Source organism: Schistocerca piceifrons, chromosome 7 (assembly GCF_021461385.2).
Source record: "Schistocerca piceifrons isolate TAMUIC-IGC-003096 chromosome 7, iqSchPice1.1, whole genome shotgun sequence".
Classification (NCBI taxonomy): domain Eukaryota; kingdom Metazoa; phylum Arthropoda; class Insecta; order Orthoptera; family Acrididae; genus Schistocerca; species Schistocerca piceifrons.
The window spans coordinates 538,016,751-538,029,925 of record NC_060144.1 but is presented as its reverse complement, the minus strand read 5'-3'; positions in this window follow the sequence as shown (position 1 = coordinate 538,029,925).

Here is a 13,175-nt window from a genome sequence, read left to right as displayed (position 1 = left end):
GAGTCCCGGCAACACGAAACTGGCGCGCGGCTGATGGTGCAGCTGCAGTCTGGTCGCACAATGCCGGCGCGCGCGGCTTAATTAAGTCGCACGTGGGGCTTAGCGGCCGCATTGTCCGCTGATCGTCCCCGCGTTCGCCAAACTTCTCCGCGGCTGCCACTGTCCGCCAGGGGGTGAATTACTCGCCACCCGCCAACGAGCCTCAAACTTGCGCTCCGCAACAGAAGCAGCATTTCCTGACGAGACCGTGTGCCACCTCTGATACCTCTGACCACTGAGACCCAATAAATTTCACACATTCCATTCATTAAAGAACCAATCGTTCTACATTTTTCAGTCCATCATCATATTACTTCGTTCCATTTTTTGCACAATATTTCGACGACCATCCCAGCTGCCTTCTTCAGTTTCTGCTATTTCAGAGGCGCGCCTGTCACGAATACGAATACCTTTAACTTGCCAACCGCTTCTTCTAAGAATATCACTTTCACACTTTTTTTGTCATCATTCTGACTGCTTTGATGCTGCCCGCCACGAATTAATCTCCTGTCCCAACCTCTTCATCTCAGAGTAGCACATGCAACCCACGTCCTCAATTATTTGTGGGACGTATTTCAATCTCTGTCTTCCTCTACCGTTTTTGCCATCTACATCTCTCCCTCTAGTACCATGGAAGTCATTCCCTCATGTCTTAACAGATGTCCTATCGTCCTGTCTATTCTCCTTATCAGTGTTTTCTTCATATTCCTATCCTCTTCGATTATGCGCAGAAATTCCTCATTCCTTACCTTATCAGTCCACCTAATTTTCAACATTCGTCTGTCGCACCACAGTAGCGCCACATCTCAAATGCTTCGATTCTCTTCTCTTTCGGTTTTCCCACAGTCCATCTTTCACTCATATGCAATTCTGTACTCCAGACGTACATTCTCAGATATTTCATCCTCAAATCAAGGCCGATATTTCATATTAGTAGACTTATTTTGGCCAGGAATGCCCTTTTTGCCATTGCTAGTCTGCTTTTGTTGCCCTCCTTGCTCCGTCCGTCATTGGTTATTTTACTGCCTAGGTAGCAGAAACCCTTAACTTCATCTACTTCGTGACCATCAACCCTGATGTTAATTATCTCGCTGTCCTCATTTCTAATACTTCTCATTACTTTCGTCTTTCTTCTATATACTCTCAATCCATACTCTGTACTCACTGGACAGATCATGTAGTTATTCTTCACTTTCACTCAGGATAGCAATGCCATGAACGAATGGTAACATTGATATTCTTTCACCCCGAAATTTAATTCCACTCCTGAGCCTTTCTTTTATTTCCATCATTGCTCCCTCAATATGCAGATTAAACAGTAGAGGCGAAAGACTACATCCTTGTCTTACACTCTTTTTAATACAAGCACTTCGTTCTTGGTCGTGAACTCTTATTGGGAATATTTTATATGACCTGTCTCTCCCACTAGCTTACACCTACTTCCTTCAGAATTTCGAACACCTTGCACCATTTTTCATGGTAGAAGGCTTTTTCCAGGTCTATAAATCATATGAACGTGTATTGATTTTTCTTTAGTCTTGCTTCCATTATTAACCGCAACGTCAGAATTCCATCTCTCGCTCCTTTACCTTTCCTAAGGCCAAACTGATCGTCATCTAGCGCATACTTAATTTTCATTTCTATTCTTCTGTGTATTATTCTTGTAAGCAACTTGGATGCATGAGTTGTTAAGGTGATTGTGTGATAATTCTCGCACTTGTCAGCTCTTGCCATCTTCGGAATTGTGTGGATGATGCTTTTCCGTAATTCAGATGGTATGTCACCAAACATTCTACACCCCAACGTGAATAGTCGTTTTGTGCCACTTCCCCCAATGATTTTGGAAATAATGATGGAATGTTGCCAATCCCTTTTGCCTTATTTGATCTTAAGTCCTCCAAAGCACTTTTAAATTCTGATTCTAATACTGGATACCCAATCCCTTCTAAATCGACTCTTGTATCTTCTTCTATCACATTAGACAAATCTTCCCCCTCATAGTGGCTTTCAATGTATTCTTTTCACCTATCCGCTCTCTCCTCTGCATTCAACAATCGAATTCCCGTTGCGCTCTTAATGTCACTACACTTGCTTTTAATGGCACCGAAGGTTGTTTTGACTTTCCTCTACGCTGAGTCTCTCCTCCCGACAATCATTTCTTTTTCGATGTCTTCACATTTTTCATGCAGCCATTTAATCTTAGCTTCCCTGCATTTCACATTTATGTCATTCCTCAGCGACTTGTGTTTGTGTATTCCTGAATTTTCCAGAACTTTTCTGTACTTCCTCCTTTCATCAATCGAATGAAGTATTTTTGCTGTTACACATGGTTTCTTCCCAATTACCTTCTTTTTATCTATATTTTTGTTTGCAGTATCTGTTAAGTCTCTTTTTACAGACGTCCATTCTCCTTCAACTGTACTGCCTACTGAGCTATTCCTTATTGCTGTATCTACAGCCTTTGCTTCAAGCGTATCTCGTCATTCCTTAGTACTTCTGTATCCCACTTCTTTGCGCATTGGCTCTTCCAAATGTCTTACACTTCAGCTTACTCTTCATCACTGCTATATTGTGATCTGAGTCTATATCTGCTCCTGGGTACGCCTTACAATCCAGTATCTGATTTCTGAATCTCTGTCTGACTACGGTGTAATCTAACTGAAATCTTCCCGTATCACCCGTCCTTTTCCTAGCATACGTCTTCCTTTTGTGATTCTTGAACAGGGTATTCGCTATTACTTGCTGAATCTTGTTAGAGAACTGAATTAGTCTTTCTCCGTTCTCATTCCTTGTCCCAAGCCCATATTTTCCTGTAACATTTTCATCCACTCCTTCCCCTACAACTGCATTCCAGTCCCTCATTGCTACTAAATTTTCATCCCACTTTGCGTACTGTATTACCCTTTCAATTTCCTCATACAGTTTCTCTATCTCTTCATCTTCAGCTTGCGACATCGGCATGTAAACCTGAACTATCGTTGTCGGTGTTGGTTTGCTGTGGATTGTGATAAGAGGAACCCTGTCACTCAACTGTTGACAGTTTGACAGTAACACACTCTCTGTGCCATCTTCCTACTCATAACGAATCCTACTCCCGTTATACCATTTTCTTCTGCCGTTGATATTATCCTGCACTCACCTGACAAGATATTCATGTATTCTTTCCATTTCACTTCACTGACCCCTGCTATATCTATATTGAGCCTTTCATTTCCCTTTTCAGATTTTCTAGTTTCCCTTCCACGTTCAAGCTTCTGACATTCCATTCCCCGACTCGTAGAACATTATCCTTTCCTTGATTATTCAATCTTTTTCTGATGGTGACTTCCCCCTTGGCAGTCCCCTCCCAGATATTCTAATGGGGGACTATTCCGGAATCTATTGCCAATGGAGAGATCATCATGACACTTCTTCCTGTGGATACATGTTACGTGTCTTTAATGCAGTGGTTTCCGTCGCCTTCTTCGTCCTCATGCCGTTGATCGTTGCTGGTTCATCCGCCTTTAGGCCACATCTAGGACAAGAGAGTGCCCTGAACCTCTGTCCGCTCCTCCGTCCTCTTTCACTACGCGGTTGACAGAATGAGGGTGACTCCTTATGCCGGAAGTCTTCGACCACCAGTGCTGATTATTGATCAAAATTTAAGCAGTAGCGGAATTCGGATCCGGGACCGAAGACGATTTGATTATAAATCAAAACGCTACTCCCCTTTTCTTTATCAGAGTGACTCGGTACCATCATGACACTTCAGTAGACGATAGTAAAAACATCATTTAATATAAGCTGCAAATGGGAGAAAAAACTAATTATGATAACAGAACAATAAATAAAAGGAGACAGGAAAAAAAACAAGGACGTAGCCGACAAATCACCAACAAGCTTACATGATATGTATCAGAAAATATTTTATATGGTTTTTCATTAATTTTTTAAATTTTTTATTGTGTTTTATATATTTTTATAGTTTGTAATAGAATCTAAAGTAATTATGATAACAGAACAATAAATAAAAGGAGAAAGGAAAAAAAAACAAGAACGTAGCCGACAAATCACCAACAAGCTTACATGATATGTATCAGAAAATATTTTATATGGTTTTTCATTAATTTTTTAAATTTTTTATTGTGTTTTATATATTTTTATAGTTAGTAATAGAATCTAAAGTAGAAGGAAAACAAAACCAGATTACATTCGAAATAGCAAACTAATAAAAATGCCAATTTGATTGCAAGGATTGTATACAATCATGTGCATCTATACTTGATCTATACACATTTTAAAATAGAAATCGTGCGATGGCGTGTGGAAACACAAAGCAAAACGAACAGGGAAACCAGGACAAGACAAGCCGATGGAATGAGATGGGAATATACATAACAAAGAAAACCACTTATCATCAGAAAAATTAAATTAACCAACACCTTGCCGACGGAAAACAAGATTCAACATGTTGGCGAAGAAGTCTCGATATCGAGACATTCGCAAGCATGTACACATGTACTGCATGAATTTCATGTGATCTTCCCCCTAGCCTTCTACAACATAATGAACGGAGTGTCCCAGCAACCACATAACAGCATGGGTTTCCGACCGTGGAAATAAAGAAGAATCTGGGCGCAATATGATGTCCGTAGTGAATGCAGACTCAGAAGATCGAGTAAGGAAAGTCAGTTGTGTCCTGATCCAAGACCAGTTTGCCATATGACTTACACAAGTAAAGCGATGTCGTATCGTGTCTGGAGACGTACAACGACTACATAAATCCGTGTCACTAAGCCCAATACGGAAATTTCGCTCATTCGTTGGAATAAAGTTATTTACTTCCTTGTACCACGAGGATGCTACGTGCATCGGAAAAATCGAAAGACTGATATTGAACCAAACTATTGTCCAGGTTGTTTGCGGCGATTCTCTTTCAAAGAGGTTGGGTCAAGGGAGTGCATCCAGCGAGTCTAGGAATTACATGGTGAGGACAGGTCTCCATAAGGTGTCACCCCCAAAATAGATCACCGCAAGATAGAAGTCACGAACGTGTTTTAACTTATAATTTATACGACCAACATCAATATGGGGTTGAAGACTAGACGGACAGACACAGAGAAATAAATGAGACGTGAATGCCGGCCGAGGTGGCCGAGCGGTTCTAGGCGCTTCAGTCTGCACCCGCGCGACTGCTACGGTCGCAGGTTCGAATCCTGCCTCGGGCATGGATGTGTGTGATGTCCTTAGGTTAGTGAGGTTTAAGTAGTTCTAAGTTCTAGGGGACTGGTGACCTCAGATGTTAAGTACCATAGTCCTCAGAACCATTATGAGACGTGAATGTGGGAGTTTCTTGAGTCATCGTGTAAACAGTATGACCAACATATAGCATCTCTGTCTTCCTTCTTATATCAAGCCGGTCCAGTTCCCCCCCCCCCCCCCCCCCCCCCAGAGCAACGAGTCTTCGTGATAACCTGATCACCTTATACTGTAAGCGAAATATATGTCTTTTCCATAAGAAACTACCAGACAATTGTTGTAGTTTTTTCGCCATCATCGAGGGAAACGATTAACTTGGGCCACACAGTAAGCTTTGCACAAGACGAATGTATCCAATATTCTGACTTTCTGGAGCAGAATAAGAGAGCTCCTTTCATGCTGTAGTATCGCTCCTTGAATTTTTTCCGTAACTGACTTCCAGTTGAGCGCCGCCAAATTGAGTGGACAACGATCAATGATGATACCGAGAGACGTATGCCGATACACAGCAGTAGCCCACGGAACAACCGTCATCAAAACCTTGCAAGGGAAGAAGCTTTCATATACCTTCATTAAGTTTAGCACCAGAACTCCGACAAAAATCATCGATTACAGCCTTCAGTCGAGGTATCTCACCAGAATTGCCAAGTAGAACCATCACGTCATCCGCGTATGCAGGAACAGCTATAGTCCCGCCGGAAAGCGTCCAACCTGTCAGCTGGGATGCTAGTATCCGAAGTAGGGGCTCCAGAGACAACACAAACAAAGTCATTGAGAGCGGGATTCGTTGAGGCACTCCCCTACGGATATTTATTGGGGGCGTCAGTTGGCCATTATTAACCACTGAAACCGAAATGCCTGTAAACTAATTTGAGAGCACTAGCCGTGTGTCAGTAGTGAAACCAACTGCCTCCATATTTCTAAGCAGAAAGTCGCAATTAACATGATCAAATGCCTTGTCGAAGTCTACAAAAGCAAGGGCACAAGGGACGGACGTTACAGCAGCAACTAAAACCAAGTCACGACACTCGCCTATAGATGTAAGAATGGTACAACCAAGTACGCAGCTTTGACGTTTTGCAACATTCGTCTCAATCAGAGCCCAAATCCTACTGAACTGCCATTCGCCACAGTCTTATAATCAATGTTTAACATAGTAAGTGGGCCAAAGCCATCAGGGGCAGCCGGTCCATTGTGTTTCGGGATTAAAACCATTTTTCTCATTTTGAACGAGGTCGGTACTGCTCTACCCAGTAAGACTTCATTCAAAAGTGAGGTAAAGGTAGCACCCAACAACGGCCAAAAGCGCACGTTAAATTCCTTGGGAAGTCCATCTAGACCCGGGGACTTTTAAGAAGGCGATCCCACAATAACTTTGTAAACTTCCTCACGCTGAAGGGTAGGTAAGAGCGTTCAGGTGTATTTGTCGTATCCAAGATGCTGACAAGTGGGCCGTAAAATGTTTCAGTGGTCTCATAGAGGTCGCAGATGTCTACACAGGACTGGTGTAAGAGAAGCACTACATCAGCTTGCGCCATTACGATACGTCCATCACTTGTCGTGAGAGAATGAATACAATCGCGTCGGCGACGAGTCTGATGCAAAAGCAAATGGTAGAAGAAGTAAGTTCCTCCGTCACCAATAAACGCAGCTTCGATCGGATTTTAAAACGTTCAATTTGTATTCTCTTCAACCACAATTGCCTTTGCATGCCTAACATCCGCTATTCGCAGAGGGGCGTGATTCGAAGCAGCATAAAGTTCACGCAGGATGGACTAGTAATATTCTTAAGTTCTCCGAAAGTCTCGCGCTTTGAGAGAACAGAAACGTATCAAAGTTTGCCGAGCCTCGGTTTTGCTAGCTGTGTCCAGCAGTCAAGGGTGGAAGAGTATTTCCCAGTGGACGGTAGAGTACGCTCGCACACGACTCGCATCACGTCATCTGGAAAGGAGTCAATTAGGAGAACGACGTTTAACATCCACGGAGGGCGAAACAATTTGACTGGTTGCCGTTCAAGATTGCGAGTTGTGTTTACAGCACTGTGATCTGTAAAGGAAGCTGGGATGACTTCAACATTAAGAATACTACCGCTCAGGCAGTCTGATAAGTAAAACCAATGCAATCTGAAGACGCAGTAAAGTGGATAAATTTAACTAACGTCGGGTATTTACATATCCAGACGTCTTTTAGGCATAAGGAGCGGAGCAATTAATGTAATTCATGGGAGAAATTAAAATTTGGAGATTGATAAGCAGGACGCAATACACAGTTAAAATCACCACCCAAGAGAATTTCCGGAGAACTCTTACACAACAGATAAACTATACCCTCTTTATAAGAACAAGGGCGATCCACCGCGCGACCAGTGCCAGAAGGGGCATATAAAAGATCGAAGGAAAGATTAAAAAGTTAACGACCTATTCCCCTGCCAGAATCCAACATTTCCACCTTCACGGAAGAATAAGACGATCCCCGTAGAATGTTCAGGTGCTACATTAAAGATCATACGAAAAACAGGTAAGGCGAAATTACTATATAACGCCTTCTGTAAGAAGACTACGTCCTTTAAATGCGAACATTTTAGGTTAGGCTTCACCGTCACAGTTATTTACAAGTTTATTGTTACCAGTCACCGTTAAATGATAACAGTAAACTTGTTGTTTCATTTAAAGACTATGTCGGCACACGAATCCTAACTGAACTGACGCAGCGAAGCCAATCGCGTTTCTGATTCCACACTATTAACATTTAAGGAAAGGAACGTGCAGGCTTGGGTCATTGGTCACAGCTATACAGGGATGTACGGAAGGTACTGAGCAGAATTAGGTAGACAGCTGAGCGTCAAGGTACATTGTGGAGTACACAGATGAATCAGACATCGGGGGACCAAAACCTCAATCATCCCAACCTTTTCTCTTCGATTTCTTACGTTCCACCGCATGATCAGGTCGTGTACGTTGTTTCTGTCGGCTGCGTGGCATGGCGGCCTCCCACGGAGGTGTGGGAGGGGTTATAGGCACAGCCTTCTGCCCCTCAGAACAAGGTTCACATACTGCAGGTCCAGTCACTAAGGCGGAAGCATTCTGTGGAACTGCCAGCACTACAGGTGATACTTGGACGCTAATTTTATTATCCTCAAGAGTTGTTGTAGCCGGAAAATTCGGGAAACCGTCGGCGTCTGAAGGCGAAGAAGCAGAAGGACATTGCGTTGTCTCAGACTGTAACGGAGGACACAAAGACGAAGGGGAGGACTCCGCTCCCCCTCCACACACAGGCAGTTCTGGAGGAGCCACTTCGCGAGCAGGAGGGATGCTGGAGATAACTTCTGCGCCACTCACCGTACCACGGATGGGAGGTATCGTAGCATCGAGAGGAGCAAGGGACACAATCGATGCGGAGGAGATTGGGGCAGAAGGCACAGCCAAATCGTCACCCTCACCATCTTGAGTGCGACGTCGCTTGTTTGTCACTGTTACGGGTTCTATCCTGGGGACAATAGGATTCTGAGCCTGTCGCGGAGGTAAAGGAGGAAATTCAGTTACATGATTGTCAGAACAGACTTTTTGTTCATTATGATCAGAAGCAGTCGTAGGTTCGATGTCGAGACTGGAATGAACGAAAGCAGCAACCGTCAATTTGCGCCTCTGCATTAATTACGGCATTAATACAAAAGACCTCCGTGGGCAATTAGGACGAACGTGTCTTCTTTCGTTACACAGAAAGCAGATTCCCACTTAACTAGTATACATGACACGATCGCGATAAGCACACACTAGTAAATGTGATGGAATATTACGTTTAACATGCATTTCCACGGAAAGAATTCCACAATAACACTGTAATCTGTGTCGAGTAGACGAGTAGACCAACGTTCACGACGGGCGTTATCCACGTTACCATAAGGAGTCCATACGTCCTTTAGAAATTTGTCATCAGCTTCCGGCGGGAGGTTGAACACTCGAACATTGCTATAGTCAATTTCAGCATCCTCGAGTGATACCATACTAACAGAATTATCGCGATGCTTGAACGGGATTAGAGAACCATGTTGCGACAATAATCTTTCGACGTGTAGGGGATCAATAAACTTCACTTAAAACACGTAGTCGTCTGCGTCAAAATAAACGGTGTGCACCTGATCAGAGTTCGCATGATCACATGAATGGCACCGACAAGCCAATCGTGGATTTCTAGGGTCCCGGGCTGCACATGACGCGTTGTTATGTCGAAAGTGAATCTCACAGCACCTATTCGTGGAATACACGTGGAAACCATGGTAGCCATAGCGGAGCGGTCGACGCTGCTGCGAGCAGACGAACACAGACAGAGAGTAAGAGCCGAGCGGAGGCGGTACGACTCACTCGGCAGGCAGAACAACGCTAACGAGGAAAACCTTACACAAGCGATGCTGCGGTAAGTGAAATAAACAAGAGCCTTCTCGACGCGGAACAGCCGGCCCGAGTGGCCGAGCGGTTAAAGGCGCTACAGTCTGGAACCGCACGACCGCTACGGTTGCAGGTTCGAATCCTGCCTCGGGCATGGATGTGTGTGATGTCCTTAGGTTAGTTAGGTTTAAGTAGTTCTAAGTTCTAGGGGACTTATGACCACAGCAGTTGAGTCCCATAGTGCTCAGAGCCATTTGACGCGGAACTGTTAGACCAGCTTACCCTACTTTTTCTCAGAATTTGAAACACATTACACCTCTACATTGTCGAACGCTATTCTATTAAGGTCTCTATTTATCGGCAGTCTATTTTCCATTACAAAGCTCAGCGTCAGGACCGTCTCTCCGATGTGTTTACCATTCAGAAAGCCGGACTTTTCGTCAACTAATATATCCTAACTTTCCTTTTCCATTATTTGGTGTTCAATTCGTGTCAGCAGCCTAGACGCGTAAGCTGTTAAGCCGACTGTGTGATGTTTGCTGCACCTATCACCTTTGCTATCTTCGGAACTGTGCGGACTGACGTTTTTCAGTCAGTCTGATGATGTCACTTGTCTCACGTATTGTACACGCCAACTTGAATAGTCGTTGGGTTGTGACGTCCACCAATGATTTCAGAAATTCCGATGGAGTATTATCTACCCCTTCCAAACCCAAGTTCTGTTACCGGATCTTCTACCTCGTCTCACCAATTTCTTCTTCTGTCACGTTATCAAACACTTCCTTCTCCTCAAAGAAGCAATCGATGTACTCTTTCCACGTATCCGCTCTCCACTCCTTTTTCAGTCAGAACGTTTTGACATTGCCGTAATTGCTATTAATTTCATCGAAGTATGTTTTCTGTTTTCAATACGTGTTACCAGCTCTCCCGATGATCATTTCTTTTTCTATTGTTTCAATTATTCCTACAGCCATTTCGCTAGTCTACATTTCACATTTACTTCGTTCCAAAGTAATACATATATAAGTTTTGCCCTGTTTTTATCTTTGCCAGAATATCTTTGTACTTTCTTCTTTCACACACCACTAGAAGTGTTACCTCTGTTACTTCAGGGTTAAAAAAAAATGGTTCAAATGGCTCTGAGCACTATGGGACTCAACTTCTGAGGCAATTAGTCCCCTAGAACTTAGAACTAGTTAAACCTAAGTAACCTAAGGACACCACGCACACCCATGCCCGAGGCAGGATTCGAACCTGCGACCGTAGCGGTCTCGCGGTTCCAGACTGCAGCGCCTAGAACCGCACGGCCACTTCGGCTGGCACTTCAGGGTTCCTCGTAGTTAACTTCCTGATATCTATCTTACCAACATCAGTGATTCCTCATGTTACAGATATCCAGTACCCGTCAACTGAACAGCCTACTGAGCTATTCTCTATCAGACTATCCACATCGCTGGAGATCTTCAAACGTGCTTCATCCTTCGTCAGTGCTTCAGTATTCCAATTCTGTCCACATTGATGGTTCTGGATCATTCTATGAAACTTCAGTCTTTTTCTTATCATATCTAAGCTGTTGTCTTTATCTACGCATGCTTCTGGGTTTGCCTTACAATACAGTATCGGACTTCCGAATCTCTGTCTAATCATGATGCAATCAATCTGGAACTTCTCCTTGTCTCTGGGTCTTTACCAGTTGTTCCTCTTCCTCACGTAAGTCTTAAAGAAAGTATGTGGTAATTACGTCTGAAATTTATTGCATTACTTACTCTTTCTCGTCTCTCATTTCTACCACCTAGCCTACATTCTGCGTAAGCCTTTCTTGTCCTTCTTCCTACAACAGCATTCCAATTATCATGACTACTAGATTTCCATCTACCATTACATACTGAATCAGTCTTTCAACAAGCTGATATACTTATTCTGTCTCTTCATCATCTCCTTCCGACGTAGGTCTTCATTACTGAACTACTTCCATCAGCTCTGGTTAGCTATCGTTTCTGATGAGAGCAAAGCTACCACTGAAGAGCTCACGATATCTCACTGTGCACAACTTTCCTTGCCGGCCGGAGTGGCGGAGCGGTTCTATGCACTATCGTCTGGAAGCGCGCGACCGCTACGGTCGCAGGTTAGAATCCTGCCTCGGGCATGGATATGTGTGATGTCCTTAGGTTAATTAGGTTTAAGTAGTTCTAACTTCTAGGGCACTGATGGCCTCAGCGGTTAAGTCCCATAGTTATCAGAGCCATTTGAATTACTTTCCTTACTCATAACGAATCATAGTTCCGTTATAAAATTTTCTGATGGTGTTGATATTACTCTATATTCATATGACCGGAAAGGGATATCTACATCCCCTTTGGCTTGACTGACCTCCAATAGACTAAGCTTTAGGACTTCACTCTTCAGTGGTCACTCTTCGGTTTTCCTGATACTGTCAAAACTTCTAACATACAAATCTTCGACTCGTGTAAATCTCATCGTTGGTTATTCCGTCTTTTTCTCATGGTCGCCTGTCTCATTCAGAGATCTGAATGGGGGATTAGTCCAGAATACTTTGTGGGGCCAAGTCATGAGATACCTCCTAACATTTTGGCGGATCTGCTTTTGCACAGTGTAGTGCAGCAGCTTAACGTGGCATGAACTCAACCAGTCGTTGGAAGTCCCCTGCATAAAATTGAGTCATGCTGCCTCTATAGCCGTCCGAAATTGTGAAAGTGTTGCCAGAGCAGGACGTTGTGCACGAAACAATCTCTCAATTGTGTCTCGTAAAGGTTCGATGGATTCACGTCGGCCGATCTGGGTGGCCAAACTGTTCTCTCGAATTGTCCCAAATGTTCTTGAAATCAATCACCAACAATTGTGGCTGGGTGACACGGCGCATTGTCATCCATAGACCTCCCATCGCTGTTTGGTAACATCAAATCCACGAATGGTTGCAGACGGTCTCAGTTGGTTCAGTTGGGCCAGGGAACTAAGTACATTCCATGTGAACACAACCAATACTATTATTGAGCCATCGCCAACTTGCTAAGTGGATCTGCGCCATTCTAGAACCCTATCATCAGCTCTTACCAACTGAAATTAGATCTATTCTGACCAGTTCACAGATTTACAGTCGCCTAGCATCCGACAGATATGGTCACAAGCCCTGGAGAGGAGCTACAGGCGATGTCGTGCTCTTAAGAAAAGTTCTCGCGTCGGTCCTCTACTGCCGTAGCCCATTAACGTCTAACCACTTGTCTACACCGAAGCCATAGCAATAGAGACTTGATATCAATTACAGGATGGCCGTTAGTGAACTGTAAGAAATAAAATCGTCATAACTTCTCAACGGTTAGCGCCAGGACGTTGGTCGTGGGGCATGATAGGAATTAGTATGCGCATGAATGGTTTGGTTTAGCAAAGAAGCCCATTTTCATTTGGATGGGTTCACCAATAAGGGAAATTGGTACTTTGGCGATTGAGAATCCGCATTTGGCTATAGAATAGTCTGTTTACCCTCAACGGATGACT